The following is a 19,342-nucleotide window of genomic DNA, read 5'->3' as shown; positions in this document are numbered from 1 at the left end:
AAACATACAATATTACTCACATACAGTATCACCTTCTCAAACCTACCTTACACACAACATATTATAGTTATAAGTTTGAAATGTATCATCTATAAATATAAATAATTATGTGAAACTGTAAATTATATATAGAAATAAATAAAAAAATACAAAAAACAAGTAAACATATTGAAATTTTAGTGCCGTTTATCAAAATAATAAAATAAATAGCATCTACTGCCAAATAACGAAACAACATTTTATGTAGCAAAAATCTAAATTCAAGTAATTGGTACAATCAATGTGATTTCTGACATTGTTTTTTTTTTAATAATTCTCCTATGTTAGGAGTCAGTTCAGATGTTGTCAGTAGCAACAAGTCAGACATATGTTGCTCAGTTAGAGATGTGCGGTATTTATTTTTTACAAAATTAAGATTAGAAATTTTTTTTTCTCTAACATACGTTGATCCAAAACTACTTTAAAATTGAAAGGCCTGGTCAGTTATAGGGGAAAGTCTTTCTTTGGCACCAATTTCCATAAATCTCCAAATTCTTCTGAAGAACTTTGTGACTTTGAAAATATTTTTTCTGCAAAAAGGTTTTTTCGTGCAGAATGATTGTGCAGTTCAGTGAGTTCCAACTGGATATTGGCAGGATAACTAATTATTTCACTCAAACTGATTGTGAAAGGTTGATTGGTGTGATTAACAAAAAAATAAATTGTTTTGTACTTTCAAAGTCCTGGAATCTGCTTTCAAACAACTGTAATAAGCATCTACTTTTAGTCTCTCTCTGTCTGTTATATAATATGTTCTGATTTCTGATATCTATGGTCTGTCACTTTCCGAGCGGAATAGCTAAACACGTAACCGCGCGCAAACTGCATTGTTTGTTTTAGCGCGGGCGCGCGACACATTTTCAAATTAGCGTGTTTTTTGAAAATGGTTCACGCGGGCCACTTATAATTCATTCACGGGCCACAATGTGGCCCGCGGGCCTGGGGTTGGGCAGCCTTGTTCTATATTAATGACATGGTAAAAATATTTACAAAATGCCAAGTTAGACTTATTGCCAATGATATACTAATATACATATTAGGGAAAAATATGAAGAATTAATAATTTTTTTAAATAATTAACTAAATAATGTATCAAGGTGGCTTAAAAATAAATAAGCTTAAACTAAATACAAACAAATATAATAATTGGACAAATGAAGACATGCAATGAAAATAAAATTGAAATTGATGGTGAAATTATTGAAAATGTTATTGACATGAAACACTTTACAGTTATATAGTTATATCACACTTTACAGTTATAAAGATTCCAAACTAATCTTTAACAAGCAGGCTGAGTACAGACAAGAAAATTAACAAGAAGATTTCACTTTTGGGAAAAATTCTAGATAAACTACAATCACTATAATCAACTTCATTATTGCTCCACTTTTAACTACTGCTCAACGATGCTTTTCTTGTGTAACGAAAGAGAGAATAACACTTTTGCGAAATTGATTTTCAAAAGTAACTAAAATATCAAAGGAACTGAATTGGCCAACAGTGAAACACATGTTGACCTTGAACGCGATGATATTTATACATATAATATAATAATAAACAACAAGGATATTAACAGGCATAGCCAAATAACGTGCAATGACATTAGGCTACCAAAAAAAGACAAAGCGAATACGAAAAACAGTTAACAATACTGTACAAAGGGACGAAAACTTTAAATCTGCACCAATTAATAGATTCAAGATGTATACAGTCAATGAAGGACCCACTTAATCAAGCCATATGCTTAAGCAAGAGAAAATATAATAAATAAGTTATAATTAATTAGTAATTTGTAAACTTTGATGTGCAAATTACACAAATAATTAATAAAAATATCACATTTTAAAATCATAATGAAATATTTGCAAACAATAATTACGTGCATGGACATCGTTGTGATACAATACTATGTACATATTGATTTTTTTTAATTTACTCCAGACAAAACGTAATTTATTTAAAAAAATAACTATGATGTCTTGAATGAGTAGCTATCAATACATTTAAAGCTTAGCCGCATTACGCTATACGCATCAACCCTTATTTCGGAGTGGCCTATGCAGATTATATGATGAGGTGTCACACTACACTATCATTTTACTCAGGAGAGGGGGTCAGATCAATTGAGGATCTGCCGCGGAATATCATTTCTTTGTGTGAGATCTGTCATCTTGACAGGTGACAGAGGCGTGATCACAGAGCTCCGTAAATTGATTTGACCCCCTATCCTCTGACTCTGCCTCTCATTTTCAAATATCGCCTGGTCAGCAGATCATGGCGTATCATTCTCGCTACACTTATAACACTTCATCTATCAGGTGTAGCAGGTCTGTATGGGATTGTATAGAGAGCGATATGGTGTTATATAAAACGCTTTGATGCGTATAGCGTAATGTGTCGCCCCCATAAAGGTAATGGCAATGAAAACTTCCACGAAACAAAGATAAGCGCGTTTGATATTATTTTTACTAATTCTCAACATTCATAAACATTTTTAGATTTTTATTATCATTTAAAAGTCTAAACGATTTTTTTTATGAATGTAAATATAGGGCATCATAAATGCACAAAAATTACACAAACAACTTTTGGGATATATTCATTAGTGGTCACATTTTCAGCATTCAGAAAAAAAATTAAATATGTAAATAAAACTTCAAGCAGGTAATTCAAGAACAGCCTTTCAAAAAATCCTCTTAATTGTGCTCAAGTTGAATTAATCGCGCGACCAGTATAAACATTTTCGAAAATCTCGGCTTATTTTCTTAATTCATTTATAATAAATATTGTTTTTAACGTAATGTAAAATAAGAAATATTATTTTCGATACAAGATTTTTTTTCTTCTTTCAGATAGCACATTTGAAAATAAATTTCAAATAAGGACTGGGATATTAACACCTCCTAACACAGGTAAGTTATAGATTTTTTAAATACATTTACTTCCCTTGTTACACACAACATTGAAAAGATAAACTGGTAAAAGTTTGGTCCGTAATCTATATTGCATAAAACTTTTAGATTTTAAGGCTTCAGAGAGGACTGTTAAATTGATAATTTGCTCAAGAAAGAAATTCATCGTTTAATAAATATCAACGAAAAAAAATTAGATTTCTGGCACATGTACACTCCCACAGCACACTTCTTTTACAAGTGTTTTATCTTCAGTGACATTTGAGTAGGTACTTACCTACCCAGTACACATTCTGGGGTTTCTGTTTCTCTTTTTAACTAGCAAAGCTATTTCTGTTTTCCAGAAAATTAGGTAAGGTGAAAAAAGGGGCGGACCCCTTACTTAATCTTTGTTCTGTACACGCCGAATTAAAATCGCCCGTCGATGCAGGCTCGAGCAGTTAGGCAGGTAGTAGGTGCAGTTCTACCGCCACCAACCCGGCGATGCCCGTAAAGTTGTCGCGGGCGGTGACAACAGGTGAGTGTGTTTACTATGGCCAGCGGGTGTGACAGCCACCTCCCCCCAACCCCGGTCCCCCCAGCACGGGAAGTGGGTGGGGGGAGGGGGACGGCCGCGAGAGCGCCGCGGACGCCCGGTTTGATTGAAAGCCAGCCTGACAGACAGACGGTAGGGTGGTTTCGGCGAATGTTTGCGAAATTTTAGCAATCGCTTATATTCGAGATTGCTGTTTTGTCAATATAGTTACATTTATACCATACTTGAACAACGCACTTGAAGTGATGTAGCACAAAACAGTGCTATGCAAATGTTTTGTCATTATTATTACTATAGAAATATTATATTTATTTTTATTTTATTAACATGTTTTTTCTCATAAAAATCAACCACACTATGAATAATCCTGTATCGAGGTTCCCAATTATCAAAATGATTTTTATTATTATTAACTAAGTAGAAATCTAGTTATTTGTGGTAGAAAAACTCTTGAACACTTTGCTCTAGAGACACGAAATTTGTACATTTTTTTGTCTGGATTTTCCAGGCGCATGCAATTATTATCTAATTATCGAAGACAATATTAGCGATTTTCAGAATAAAAACTGAAAGAGAAAAATCAGAAAAGATACGATCACATCTAGAATAGCCAGTCTAGTACACCCAAAAGTCACGAGCTGTCGCTGCCCTAGACCTTAGCCTAGCCGGGGCTCTTGTCCTGGGTTAATTAAAATCCATTCGCGACGTCATTTTCATTATGAGTTAGAATTTTTTTTATGAGGATAGGTATCTACTATCTACTTATCTACAAAAAAGAAAATATAATTGGTGCTCCATACTTTTCATTTGCCTGTTGAAATTTCATGCATAACCGGGTATCAAAAATAGTTATTAAAAAAACGTTATAATTTTTTTTTGTCGGATTGATACTTGCAAAGTAAACCAGAGAAAAAGATTATCACAAAGCTATTATCATTGTATGTGAGTATCTTTGGGATCGTGATGGTGATCGTAAGACGTGAAAAGTGCATTTAGGATTTAATTCAATTTATTACTCAGTTCAGTCACCGAAAGTTTATTCATGAATTTTTACGGACACAATTTTCAATTTTTATTTTATATTGTCTACATATTTAAATGTTGTATTTAGGTGTAAGGTTTTTTAATTTTATTTGTTGCAAGAAAATTAAAGCAAAAAATACTAATCTTGAATCTTGATTAAAATTTGAAGGTTTTCGCTTACGTCAATTTTGTAGGTATGTAGGTCAAAAAAGGAATTTCATCTTATTTTTAACACAAAACACTAAAATGCTGATTCACATTCAATCAGTAAATTTATAGATTTCTCAGACATATGAAAATTTTCAACAAAATGTTGTAATAGCATTTTTTTAAATAAGTTATCCCATACCTACAAAGGGTTTAGCTAATTATATTTGTAATTAGACAGTTAGACATTAATTATGTTAGACAAAAAGATTAAACGCTTTAGACCAGTAATTTAAAATTCACACTAACGTCAGAAAAAAATATTAATATTAAATATTGAATTTCTGATGAAATAATGATGACATTTGTCTTAGAGCAAAATGTAGACACCACATGGAGAAAACTTACTGATAAAAAATATTGCTTATTTATTGAAAATCTCTTCAAATTATTCGTATTCCTGTTGAAAACGGGACTACAGGCCTTTAATTGACAGATTTACGAATAAAATATCAGTAAAACACGGATGTGTTTTGGCAACGTCATCATTACATAATAACAGGATAAGCGCAGCTGTGTTCCGATATATTACGAAAGTACTGATTGATTGTTGGGAAATGGCATGCTGTCTGTCACCTTTTTAATAAATCGGCAGTACTCATTATTCTGAGTGCATGCTTATAAAGTTTGAAGGAAGTGTTTAGTTAATTGTATTAAAAAACCTTATATCGGAGAATTTTTTACAACATTTTTCGGCTTATAAATAAGTAGTTACATGCTGACCCTTGGCATTGAATTGAAATATCCTTGTTAGTGCCTGAAAAAGCTGTAAGAGAGCTGAAGATTTACTGGGGCTGAAAGGTTTCCCGGCGTCCGCTGAAAATGGAAAATGCATCAGGTGCACGCGATGCACCCGGTAGGGGCTGTGTCGACTGTCGGCCGCCGCCCGCCGCACTCCGTCATTCCGACATCGTCATTCTCGCCCGTGGCGCTCTGCCGGCCGGTCGCGTCACTATACCGTTTCTCCGCACAACAAACGTCGCCTGAACGCCCGTCACCGAACATACATCGCGCCGGACCCGTACCCAATTCATTGCAATCGTATTTTTACTACTTTCTGCCTACAAACTACACTTCACATACCCTGTTGGAACACGCCGGAAAACTTAACCTCAAAATTGTGTTTATTTACAAAAAGTTTGTGTTGAATTTTGAAAAGTGTTTTTGTGTTTTGAAAGCGTGTTTTGTTTGTGTCGTGACCTTAAAGACGTTATTTATCGCTTTTTAAATTCATACTAATATACCAACACTGATGTCTTAAATATAAATATTTGTTAACATTACGAATAAATAATTGTCAGTGCGGATTTTAAACCAGATAAATAAACAAGCGACGGCATGTTGTGAGTGTGAAAAGTATTCGGAATAATCAGAAGTCCGTTACTAGTGCCAAAATATCATTGATATTATCTTCTACAGTGAATATTATTTATTGAAATAAAAATAGTGATTTGACACATTGGAAAGAGGAGGTTCTATAGAACCACTACTCTACACATTTTATTTGTTCATCAAAAAGATTACAACTACATACAAAGGTAAACAAACTTGTAACGTAGAATGCGTATGACAGTTTTCTATTTATATTGTTTTATTAATTTATTAGTAATACAATAAACTTTCAACTTCATAAATACCAATCCAATTTACAGGAGTTTATAACCGATGGGACATATTTTGCAGTTTACATAGGCCCTTGTGATCCTGATATTCAATGCATGTGTATATTTGTATATGTTAATCAATGTTTAACCCCTTTCCATATTATAGATTCATAATATTATTATTAGTCAATAAGGTAGATACCATAGAATCATGGTAAAGAGATTCTTGCATGTGTAATGGTGTACTGTATCGTAGGACTAGTGTGGGGTAAGAGAGGACTGTGGGCGAGTGTTCCAAATAGCTTGGAACCAATTTGAACCACTATCGGTGGTTTAAAGGTATTAAAAAACATGCTAAATATTTACCAACTCTAACTTCCTTAAATAAATAAGCTGTCACAGTAAGGCAATAAATAGGTATCTACCTACTTATACAACGAAACTTTTTTTCTGATTTCGATTTTTTTTTCTTCTTTTAAACCAGTGGTTCTAAAATCGGTTCGTGATCCAGAAAGACGAAGAAAAAAATTCTAAATTGGCTCATGAAATTTTCGATTTAATTAATTTCGACGGGGCGCAATGCATTAATAATAATTGGTGCACAATCAAAACTTAACAACTTTTCAATAATTCCTCAAAACGCCTAAGTAGGTACAACATTTAAGTAAGTAGGTAGGTACCTATTTTTTAATTTTTTTTTAAATTTATTTCATATATATAAGTGGGTACACTGATGTTACATAAGTACATATGGTTATATAAGTACATATGTTTACAAAATATATTTATATTCGCAATCTCACCAATAAAGAAACTGTAATATAGTATATAGCAATTTTGTAATGATAATAAATAATTCTATCCTTTAAAAAACTAATATTATATAAAAATCAGATCCGAAGAAGACAATTATTATTGCAATGAGAAACATCGCCGAGATGATCAAAGATAAAGTAATCAAAATAAATTGAATAGGTATTTGTACCATTTGTTAAGGGTTGTCAAAAAACTAGACGCTTTCAAACAGTTTTTTTTAAGTAGGTGAGAAAGTAACATGTATTAGCCATATGATAGAATTAGATGCCTCAACGTACATAGGTACCTTCCCGCTGATAGTGAAAAGATTGTTTATATTCGAAATATATTACTTATTCAATCTGCATCCAGAAAAAAATGCTCACAAAAACATTCCATGAATTTATTGGCATGTTTTTAAGTACTTACTAATTGCCATAAATACATTTACAATTATTTTAGTCACGTAGGTATGCAATTTGTATAAAACACAAAAATTTGACATAAATTATGAAAATTATTATAAAATTATTTTTATCACTTTTATAGTTATTTGTTTTTGGGGTATTATGCCGTGTTGCGCTATCTCCTTCTTTATCACGTTTCGGACAGCATTGTAGTGTCCATCATCAGGGCAGATGTTTTACTTATTTTATTTATTATTTTTTTTAATTAAAAAAAATATTTACAGTAGCACTAATTCCAAATAAGGCTCATACCAAATTAGGTATTGGCCCCATTACTTAGTTTCTTCATATCATGTGTCTTTAGAGTTTCATATATTTTCTTTCAGTTGGCTTAGGTTAGGTTAGTTTAGGTTAGTTAGGTAGAGGACGCGGCCCAAATATTGAAGACTTTTGATTTTTTAAAATTTAAGTAGGTACTAAACTATCTACGTACACCCATGAAATAGCGCATATTATTTTCTAATTATCGGTAATATTTTATTTATTGTCATTTTTATTGGCTTAAAACAATTTTTGTCTACATATTTTTTAAAGTTCACTATAAGTAATATCCTTGTCTTATTTTTTCACTTGTTATCTCTTTTTCCTATATCTCTCTTGTCTATACACTATTATGATACGCTTTTACTGCTACTAACCTAAAATTCAATAACACAATATGCGAAAACCTAATCACAGCTTCTCCAAGTGAAGTGTTCACAAAGCATTACTACTTAACAATTTACATACTGATTACTGTACACTCCACTGCACTACATTACAATCCTTTTTTTTCACTTGCGCTAATCATTTATTCACCACTATGTACGAGTATAGAACTAAATGAATTAAAAATAGTGTGTCAGTATTGCAGCATAAAATTTGCCAGCCCTCTCGTTAGTCGCTAATGTCTGGCGATATTTATAATATTTACGATCACTTGACTGCAGCATGAGCAGCTCAGTGGCTGATGGCGGTGATGCAAGCACTCCTCAAATGATTCCCAGAGATTAATGTCCACAGCGAGAGTCCGAGCTTTGGACTGGAGCCAGAGCTTAAAGCTGCACACCTATATGACATTTCTTGGTTATTGCTCGCGCATACCTTTCTCTGCGCCTTTCAATTGTTTATGGCTGCTGTAAATCATCAATATGATCTCATTACCCCTACTTTGTTAGGATGAAATAGTGGTACCTAAAATCCTCCAGTTTTAGGCTGCAATTATTGTTATCTATATAAATACAAATGTAAATGTTCGTTTGTTTAATTTTATATCTCCGAAATTCTTCACCGATTTCTTTTACATTTTGATACAAAGTTGCATTCGAATACGCGTGTGTTTTTATAAAACTATTTTATATAGATGTCACTGTGACAGGTAAAAAAGTGTGTTTAAAATTTTTTATTTTGAAATATTTTTCTTTTTGAGCTTAACAGTGCCATCTGTTAGACACAAAAGCAACACGCGCTATTCTCTATCTGCACAGACAGACTGAACCACAACGCGTTGCCCCGTATAGCTAGTAATAATATATAAATTAAGTTCTCCACAAATACCTACGAAGTAATGCAATGCTGTGCATTTCACCTGCATTTACCACCATAGGTATATAATATGAACTTCTCTGAATGCCTGTTTCGTGAATAAATATCTACCTAATAATTTCTGGTTAAAAGAGCGGTTGGTATAAATTATGCAATTTTTAATTTTATGAAAATAAATCATTTTGTATATTCCACTATTAAATGAAAATAATCGTCGTGTTTCGAAACCAATGGTTTCTTCCACTTAATTGTACGTTTATTCTGACGAAGAAACCATTGTTTTTTAAGTCGATTATTTTGATTAAGGCGATGCACTACGTCGTGTGATATTTTAAATTGAGCCGCTATTAATAACAACCCTTACGTAGATGGCGATTAGGTTTAAATTCCCGCTTAACACCATCCGCCTGTTTTGATTTATGCAAGAAAAAAACATGGCCAAAAAGTGCCTTTTATTTTATTTTGTGGATGTTCAGGCATAAATATTTATTTTTTTTCGATCATTTTATAAATAACTTAATTTGACACATTATACAATAAAATCATAACGGGAAACATAAATCGAAAATGGGTTCGTAAGTAGGAGATTTTGAACTTTAAAGCAGTTTTCATCGGCCCTATAAATTATTTATTTCTCGGCTTATAAAAAGGCTTATCTAAAAAATACTCGATTATTTCAAAGGCCGAGATGTATTCTACTTGCAACATTTAATAAAGCATCTGAAACATTTCTAGGCGACCAAATTTTCAAACAAAAAACACATGATTTTGGTATAAAAAGGTATTGGTTTTCATTAAATTAAATTTATGACACAAAGTGAATTTGCGACTGTGAAGAATAATTTATAAACCTTGCAAATTTATCAATGTGTTATTATTACTCCTAATTTATTGTGATGAGCAACCCCATAACATGCTTCAATTAGGGATGCCGTAATCCTACTGACTCCGAGCAATTAGGAATCTTGTGCGGGGTTCACACAAAAAGTTGAAGAAAATCGTTTTTAGGTTGCGAATTTGACACGTAGGTCATAAAAAAAATGGTTATTTATTAGTGTGTAGGTATCTACCTACATTCATACTTTCTGCATAAATACCTGTATTTAAATATCACTGTGTGAATTTCGTCTACATTTACTACCCCTCAGACATGTTTTGATGGCCTATTTGATATACCCATAAACTTGGCCAAGTAAAAAAAAAATTGTACTGAAAAGCTGATGGTACAAATTATGTCATTATAATTTGTTTATCGTTCGTAAATTATAAATACATATTAAGTGTTCTTATTTCCCCTACTTTGTTGTGAAAAGTAAATGCAATTGAAATCTTTTACCGTTTTAGAACGTAAAGGTGTAGTAAAAAGTGATAATTTTAATTTGTACAATATCTTTGTTTTTTTTTTTCATTAATACGGATTAGAGTGTATGTCATAATAATTGTACAATTTATACAATGTATTTGCAGTGACTAAAACCTTGTAAGTGCGTTGTAGGACATGAAAAGATATCGATCTTTTTTATCTACATTTAAGAAGTTCGTGGCAATCTCCACGGGTGAGTTCATGAACAAATTGGTGAGGCTCGCTCTACATTAAAGAAAGTTATGGTGAAGTCCTAGAGAGTGAGACTCTGGTTAGATATGTTACTGTTTAGTACAAGATAAAAATATTTAATCAGGGCAATACCTCTACGTGTCTCTAAAGAGTAATAACTGATCATGCCCAGGATATAAATAGATGGGTATGGCCAGGGGTAGTATCCGTAGAGACGCATAAATAGATGGGTATGGCCAGGGGTAATTTTTGTAGAAACGCAAAAATTAAAAAAATTCTTGTGGACTCTTTCAATTCACAAAATGTACCCGTGGGGCCCAAATTCATCATCTTGAGCATGATTTCACCATAAATACTTACTAAGAATTGCAACTTTGTGCTTTTTACTTGTATTTGCTAACTACCTCACATACCCCTGATGAGTTTTGATTGCTTGGTTAATAATTAGGTACCAACTTTATCATCAATTCAATGTAGTTAATATCAATAATTATGCCACTGAAGGACTGTAGCAAGTAGAATAAATTAATACAATATTTTTAAAGCATGGCGAATATTTCTGGAAAATACTTGATTTCATATTAATATTTAGTTTGTAGTTAAATAATATGAAACATATAAACATGTAGAAATTGCGGAAACTTCGCTGCAGTACAAAAAAAAACGGCTGTCGCGTCGTATAGAACTTAATGTTTTCCCGAACAAAGTATTTAAAAAAAAAAAAAAAAAATAGCATTTTGAATGGAATTTAAGGGTCAATGAAGCTTTGAAATATTATTTTAATATTTTTTCATAAAAAAAATTAATACCAATTTTTATCATTTTTGGGGGGTAACTTAAAGGTAACGGTCTTGAGACGTTGAGATCGTAACATGTTTTATTTAGATTTATTAGTAAACTTTTCATCTTAAATTGTATTTAATTGTTCAGTTAGAAAAAAATGGATTCTGGCTGATGCTGATAGAGCCTAAAGCTAGTTTATTAAAAAAAAATCAAGGGAAGGAGAAATGTCATTTCTTAAAACAATTCAATTCAAATCATTAATATTGTTAAGAGTTACAATACCACGTCAAGTAGAGAGATATCTTATATCATTTGTGACAGTAAAAATAACAAAGTATCATGGATACGGACATTGATAAATTTTTATTGTCAAGTTGAATGTCTGCATTGTGTTCAAAATCAATTTTATATAACCCACGGGCTGTCGCATCTGCTGCTAACACCACAAATAATAAAAGCTCTATTAATATATTGTCTATTGTCGAAACATGCAACGTCATAAATATACAAGCATTCTCACTTTATTTTAAAAAGATGGAAGCATTAATTCCGTTTCGGCTGTCGTTTCGGATGCACATTAAAATGTGTTTATTGATGTCTAGGTAACTTTTGTTTCAATTAAAAGGCTAAAATATTAGGTACCTACTTTTTCTTTCAAAATCTAGAAAAAGCTTATATTTAATTCCATCTATTCCAATTTAGTTTTTTTTCGTGAGTGAATAAATGCAAATCTTGGAAGTGGAAATTAATCCACATTCCGGCAACCGATAGAGCTGAAACTCAGAAGATAGACTCGCTGTCGATGACAATGCATTCCATCAATTTGTGGTCACCACGCTTACAAACGCAGACATATACGCATTGTTCTAAAATTTGTTGACATTACAGCAGTTAATATATGAATTAAACGTCGATCTTACCCAATTGTTATTTTGCTCAGTTGTTGGCGCGGTTGACTCCAGTCCCTGGGGAGGAAGGTTTAATCCTCAGTCAAACTAAAGATTTATATTTTTTATAAAATAAATTGAGTAACCGAGTTGACATCGCGTTTGGGTCCCACCCAGGCGTAGTGTGTTGTTCAATTCCTCGGCTGGCTAAGTCCTCCATCACAACACATGCAACATTTTCAGCTTACTGTGGTGGTAGTAGGAGATTTTCAAATATTGTCAGGTTATTCGTAACCCGGGAATGTTTCTTTCTTTAAAAAAAAAATAATAATAAAAATAGATGTATGGAAAGTAAAAATACTTTTTTATTGGTTGATTGTGTATTTCTATCAAGTTTAATTTGTAGAACTCCGTTGTAATAATGAAATATGTATACATATTGTTATTATCATTTTTTCCTTATATAAATGGTTTATTTTAAAAGGGCTGCTAATTATTATTTCGCGTTTCGCCTTCCCAAGCCACTATAAAACTGTGGTAAGGCATAAAGATGTATTTATTTCTTCTACTGGTACCAAGCCCAAGCCACTATAAAACTGTGGTAAGGCATAAAGATGTATTTATCTCTTCTACTGGTACCAAGCCCAAGCCACTATAAAACTGTGGTAAGGCATAAAGATGTATTTATCTTTTCTACTGGTACCAAGCCCAAGCCACTATAAAACTGTGGTAAGGCATAAAGATGTATTTATCTCTTCTACTGGTACCAAGAATAAGTAGATAAAAATGTACCTTAACACATTGTATAATAATTTAGCCGTTTGAAATAATATTTCATAAACGGGAATAAAAAAAAACCTACGCATTTCAGATTATGCAACGTTACAATATTTTAGTTTACTCCCGGTGAACCAAAGTGCTGATTTAATTGCGGTTTTGCCTAAGAAGGGATTTAATTAATCTATGTGTTAGGTAGTTTTAAAACAACTTTTGCAACACTGTAGCAAATGTTTGAATAAAATTAGACAAATTAATTTCCTGCTATTAAATATAATTATTATTCATACCGAACATCTGCAAAAATTCTTGCAAGTTAGGTAGGGAAAATATGAAAATAAAAAATAAATTAAACAAAGTTGAGTACCTCTACAAATACTTTTACTGTATACAAAAATTAGATAATAAGCAAAAAAATATTATTTTAACGATTTCGAAAGATCTCTAACTAAAATAACAATTGAATTGCTTGTACGAAATTAATTACCCTGCGTTTAACGGTAAATTTGCTTGTTTATTGCAAAATTAGTGAAATAACCCATTTATCATGTTAACGGGTAATGAAAAGTATCTAACGTTTTTAAATAATTAATTGTAATTTTTTCCCATTAGTGATGTTTTGTTGTATATTGTTTGAATTCAGAACAAGTAAATTATGTAATCAAAATTAATCATTTCGATTTTTATTCCCGGTGACAAATAACGTGTATAGTGTTTTATTTTAAAACTAAATTATTTAAATAAAACAAGTTTGGAGGAGGTGTAGGTATGTGTTATAATATTTTTGTACCTACACGGAGAAAAATTGCTAATTTATTAAAAATCTCTTCAAAACGGGATTGCAGGCCATTTTCTGATAAACTTGAAATAAATTCACAATGTATAGGAACACGTGTTTTTTGTCTTGATAATATATAATGACGAAATGCAAAAATTTAATATTAATTTTATCAGGAAACCTATTAATTTATTTGTTAAAGTCTTGCAATCCCGTTTTTGACCGGATTACCAATAATTTGAAGAGGTTCTTAATATATTAGCAATAATCATTTTTCTCCGTGTACTTTAGCGTTTCTTAAACTAACCTTACTGTACACAAATTAAATAACCTGATAAAACTGTACTAATAAATTTAACAGAACATATAATTTTTTATTTTTTTTATTGAAATACATTCATATGACAGATTTACAGAAGAAAAACATATGGTTCTAAAAACTAATTACAATAAAATGTTTTCTTTTTAATATAACTAACTATCCAATTCAATAGAGAAAAAAACGTTTCTCGTGTTTGAGTTGGGGAGTAGTGTCATCACAGTAAACATAAGGTAAAGAAAAGAGAGAAAGTTTTTATTTATAAAGTAAGAAAAAAACAAATTTATATAGCATGTTAACAAAAGTATAGATAGTGGAAAAGACTAAAATAGCGAAATGAACTGAAATAGACTAATAATATGTTTCAATTATATAATATACCAATTTGTGGGGCACGTATTATGTTTGTTTTTATTTTAATTATCTAATAATAGCCTGGTAACTCTCAGGTACAAACTCATTTAAATACAGTACAACTTTCGGTACTTATATCTTAATTTAGTAAAAGCTAAAATAATATATTAAAAACCTGAATGTAATAAAATTAAATATATGTAAGACACGCCAAGAGCGCTATGCATTTTAAGTTTATTCAACCTAAAAATTGTTCATGATATCTTAACCCTTTCGCACCCACATTATTGTTTCCACACATATAAAATATGTAATGCTTGATAATACCTCAGAAAATTATTTGAAAATTTTTGGCATTTTTTTTTTTTTTTTTAGAAATTTTTCTATGTTAATTTGGATAAACATTGGGCGTCAGAGAGTATTTTTTAAATAGTAACGTAAAATAAACATAACACAAAAGTAATACAAATAACTGTTTCATGTCAAAAAATGGAAATTGACAATGTAGTGATAATCTCTAAGTTACAAACAAATAACATTTTTACTAAAATTAATTCATAAATAAAGAAATAATCTAAGATAATAAATCTTTAAAAATTCGCCATACTAGTCGAAAACATGTCCGTCATTACCAGTGTTAATTTGAATGAACATTGAAATTCATTTACAATATTCTGGGAAATGACTGTGATCAGTGAATTAAACTGATGTTATTATTATAGAACACATCTTAATGCGTTAAAATATTTGTAATTCGAGTATAAAATATTGATATCTCACCTTAAATTAAGTAATCAGTGACGGCAGATCTTCGATAAAACTCACAATCAGCGGATGTCAAAATATTTATCGTTGTTGTGGCGGGAATAAGGATTTTAACCGAGAGGAAAAAATAGACGCCACAGAAAAGACTACAAACTATAAGAAAACGAAAACGTGGCTTTTCTAAATAGCTACCGTTAAAGTAAAAAAATTCTCAAAGTTTGTGTTAATTTGAATTAATACTGGAAATGAATGGGTTAAGAGTAAGATATAATATTTTTACTTCTAAAATTGACTGAGAAACGATTTTCTGAAGCGATCATTCTTATTATTAGTGAGATTTTTGCCATTCCTTCTTCTGGACCAGTTCCTCAGCCAGTCGGCATAATAAACTCCGTTGCTTTATTGCCAAATTCCTTGTCTCTTTAACCTGATTAATGTCGTCAGCATTGAATCACTCCAATATAATTATAAAATGTATGATAATTAGTGTTTCATTCTGAGGCGATACGCCCAATGGGTCGCGTGAAATATATCTCCTCGATACACAGTGGAAAAATGGCTGTTCCATCCGAAAATAAGCGTATCTCGAATCCATTATTAAAGTAATATTAAACACATGCTAGTTTTCGGGCTTTCAAAAACAGATGTCGTCAATAAATCAATCGGCCAGGGAGATTGTTGGAAGACGGGACGGGCCGGGAGCGTATTTGTCGCCTGTGCGTGAGAGATTATTTTTGTTTAGGCATTATTGTTTGTAACGCGCATTATGCTGGTGGATGGCCTCTGAATACTGCACTAAAATACTACTGGCATGTATGATGGGTACTGACAGGGAGATACACAATCATCTAAGACGATTGTTTTATGCATTTCATTATTTATAGCTCCATTTTTTGACGAATATTTTTTTTTTATAGCAGTCTTCGTGCAGCATCGTGCATGTTGCGTGTTGAATTCATTTTGTAAAATAATTCACACGGCGTACATCCAAAAAATTATGTTAACGTTATAAAATAATGGGTTTTCGATGATTTGAAATTACATAAATTGTAAAAATAACAACTGTTCTTGACTAGTTTTACTGTGCCATTTTTGTGAAATATTGCTCTTGAGGTGATAAATTTGCAAAAAATGAGACGATGTAAACTATTCATGTTTTGAGAGTGTTTTGCAATCCTAAAAATAAGTAATAACTACACCTAAACTTTCCATTAAAATACAAAAAAAAATGAAAAAATAAAAAACGATCTATTTAGGTACCTAACACACCCTAATACCTACTTAAGTAGCTACCTATTAAGATTTAAATACGTAACCTAACCTAACCTAACACACCCTAATACCTACTTAAGTAGCTACCTATTAAGATTTAAATACGAGTGATCGACATTAAAACACTTAAATTGTTATTGAAAAGCTTAAATACTGTTTATCGAATCTAATCGTAATTATTTTAAATAGGTACTTTATGTAATTTTGTAACTCTTTCTTGTAGGAAAAATATCTTAATAAAAAATATGGTTTATGTCTGAAAGCTTGAAATTCATTTTTATTGTTGCCTCGAATCCACACAAACAAATCATACGACTACTACCCACTTGGCATTCCACTTGAGCTTGAGAACCGTTTTGGGCACTTTACCACCGAAAGTGAGCTTTATGGGTGCTTTTATAGGCCGTAAATGTTGCGTTGTGCCTAACAGGAGTCGCGCCTATCGCTCTGTTAACTGTTTACGGCACCTTAAGTGACCGACAAACGTTATCGATTATACCCACTTCCTAGGTAGCAAGCACATTGTAAAGTACTAAAGATGAAAGCGTATGAATACTAAATAAAAGCTCTGTTGTGTTGTAAGTACCTGAGATATTTCCTACATCTCGACTACGCATTTCAATACAAAATGTAATCGTATGGCTTAATGCCCTTCGAAAGAAATGTATGCATTTTGGTGTTCTGATACACAATTCAATTCAAAATAAAATAAAGGCAATTTGAATTTATGTTTTGTACACACCGATAGTATCGAAAGTTTCGCTACAGAAACGAACGAAAATGCTCAAAGATACAGTTTGCGTAGCGAAGTTTGTAAATTCCATTTAAATTTAGACTCGCGATTCAATGCGACAATATTATTTTTATACATATTTTTCGTTTCATTCTTCAGCTTCTTAACAAATACAAAATTAAAATAAACACAAGCAAAGGTTTCTTTAAAAAGACTTGCCTTACTGGTTTTAATTTGTACGCACTTGAAGCAAATACGTTTGATGTCATTGGTCAAATACACTGTACAGAAAATCCAATAAGTGTGATTTAATTACCGATTTTAAAAAACAACTGCTATCACAAATTTTCATGAGAAATTTTGACTGCTAGGCTCCGAATAGACCAACAAAATTAATTATGTGTTCAAGAAAGAATTTAGATATTTGAAAAAGTTTTATCAATTGCACCTGTAGTAAGAGTAAATTAAGAGTAAGACACGCCCGCACCACAATTATTTCAGTGTCACTCTTCAGTGGTCAGTTAGGTAAAAGTCACTTTCTCTTTCTACTTTATCACACGAAGTCAATGTATTTGATCATAATTTTCTCCCCATTTAATAAAAAAAACTTCAATGAAAACACTTACGTAAAAAACTTCTCCCCGTTGTCTTGTCCTCCCCTATTTCCCTCTCCCTATGCCTTTCCGTTCCCTTGCCCCAGCCAACGTCATGATTGTAATTAACATCGGCCATAAATCGGCCGTTACTGTCATATCATATTGATTTAATCGCCATGTCGGCCGTCAGTCAGCCGGGCCAATTATAAAGGGTGGGTGGGGTGGGGAGGGTTTGCCAGGGGGTGGCTGCTAACCCTCCCACCAGCTCTAGTCTGTAGTCTATAGTATAGTCCGTGTCTTGTGGCTCATCTACATAATATCCTGCGTTTGACTATAAATCTACGAAGCATAATATAAATATGTCCAATGACAATATTTTTTCATCACGTTTCGTGACTTTATATCAATTTTCAAGAGTGTGTCGAATTGCCATTGTCCTGAGTTTCCCGGTTACCGTATTTGCAATTCAATATGAAAACAGTGTATTGAAATTTCGAATGAAGCCGGTACCATAGTTAGGTCAATGTAAATGTTATTATAAACGTCTTCTACTTATTGAGTAGGTACTACCCACACGTCAGCACCCCTGTACAGTTCCTGCGTACAGCGCACTCGAAGTGATTTTTCACAAAAATTTCGCTAAATAAATTACACAATTTGTATTATTGTCCCCCTTTGATTCGTCAGGTTACATTAAAGTATTTCGTATCAAGTTATGAAAATGTATTTAAATTAAACATCCATTTGAAGTGAATGATTTGATTTAAGAAAAGTGTGCTATTTAATGCAAGTATCAAATATTTTCCGAATCAGAGATAAAACATAAAGAAACGGGGCTAAGTTTGACATTATTGATATTCTCAAGTTTGATATTCTGACTGACAAAATTCTGAGGCGACTTTTAATTAATCTCCTTCCTTTTTATCCGCTTGATATTTCTTTGTCTAATAAATGTCACTGGTATTTAAACAGGCGATGACACCTAAATGAATTTAATTAAACCTATTTTAACTTTTACTAGGATAACACTTTGATTCCCTTGATTGTTTCCGAAAAGGGATGAAAATAAAACATGATGAAAAATATCTACAACACAGTCAACAAATGATTAAAATAATTGTATACGGATATATAGACTAATCTTACCTACTATATTCTGATTTATGTTTAGTTCTTCGTAATAGGTAGATAGGCATACATCATAAACTGGCGAAAATTGGCATAACCGGTAACGTACTATCCTGGTTTAAGAATTATCTGTCTAATCGAGAGCTTACTGTCTGCATAAAAGGTCAACTGTCCTACACTTTTAAAGCTATAAGTGGCGTGCCCCAGGGCTAACATCTAGGACCCATTCTTTTCAACATATTTATAAATGACTTCACAAATGTATTTACACATGTATTTATTTTGA

At 32.0% G+C, this 19,342-nt stretch overlaps 1 protein-coding gene across 3 annotated transcripts in view; it reads left to right on the top strand.

Moving 5' to 3' along the window:
- Positions 1-19,342, top strand: part of LOC149421681 (protein tiptop-like) — a 480,936-nt gene that overhangs the window by 93,579 nt on the left and 368,015 nt on the right. Inside the window, exon 2 of one of the 3 annotated variants that reach the window (XM_089635007.1) lies at positions 2,895-2,954. The exons of 1 other annotated variant lie outside the window; for it this stretch is intronic. The gene's annotated coding sequence lies outside the window, so the exon portion shown is untranslated. Of the gene's footprint in view, positions 1-2,894; positions 2,955-5,654; positions 6,258-19,342 lie in introns of those variants that run through there. One more of the 3 variants, XM_089635008.1, reaches the window with a different exon arrangement.

The sequence above is a fragment of the Hesperophylax consimilis genome, chromosome 8 (genome assembly GCF_061612785.1).
Source record: "Hesperophylax consimilis isolate HC1 chromosome 8, BYU_Hcon_1.0, whole genome shotgun sequence".
Lineage (NCBI taxonomy): Eukaryota > Metazoa > Arthropoda > Insecta > Trichoptera > Limnephilidae > Hesperophylax > Hesperophylax consimilis.
Note: the sequence above shows the minus strand (reverse complement) of the source record. Positions and strands in the feature narration are given on the sequence as shown.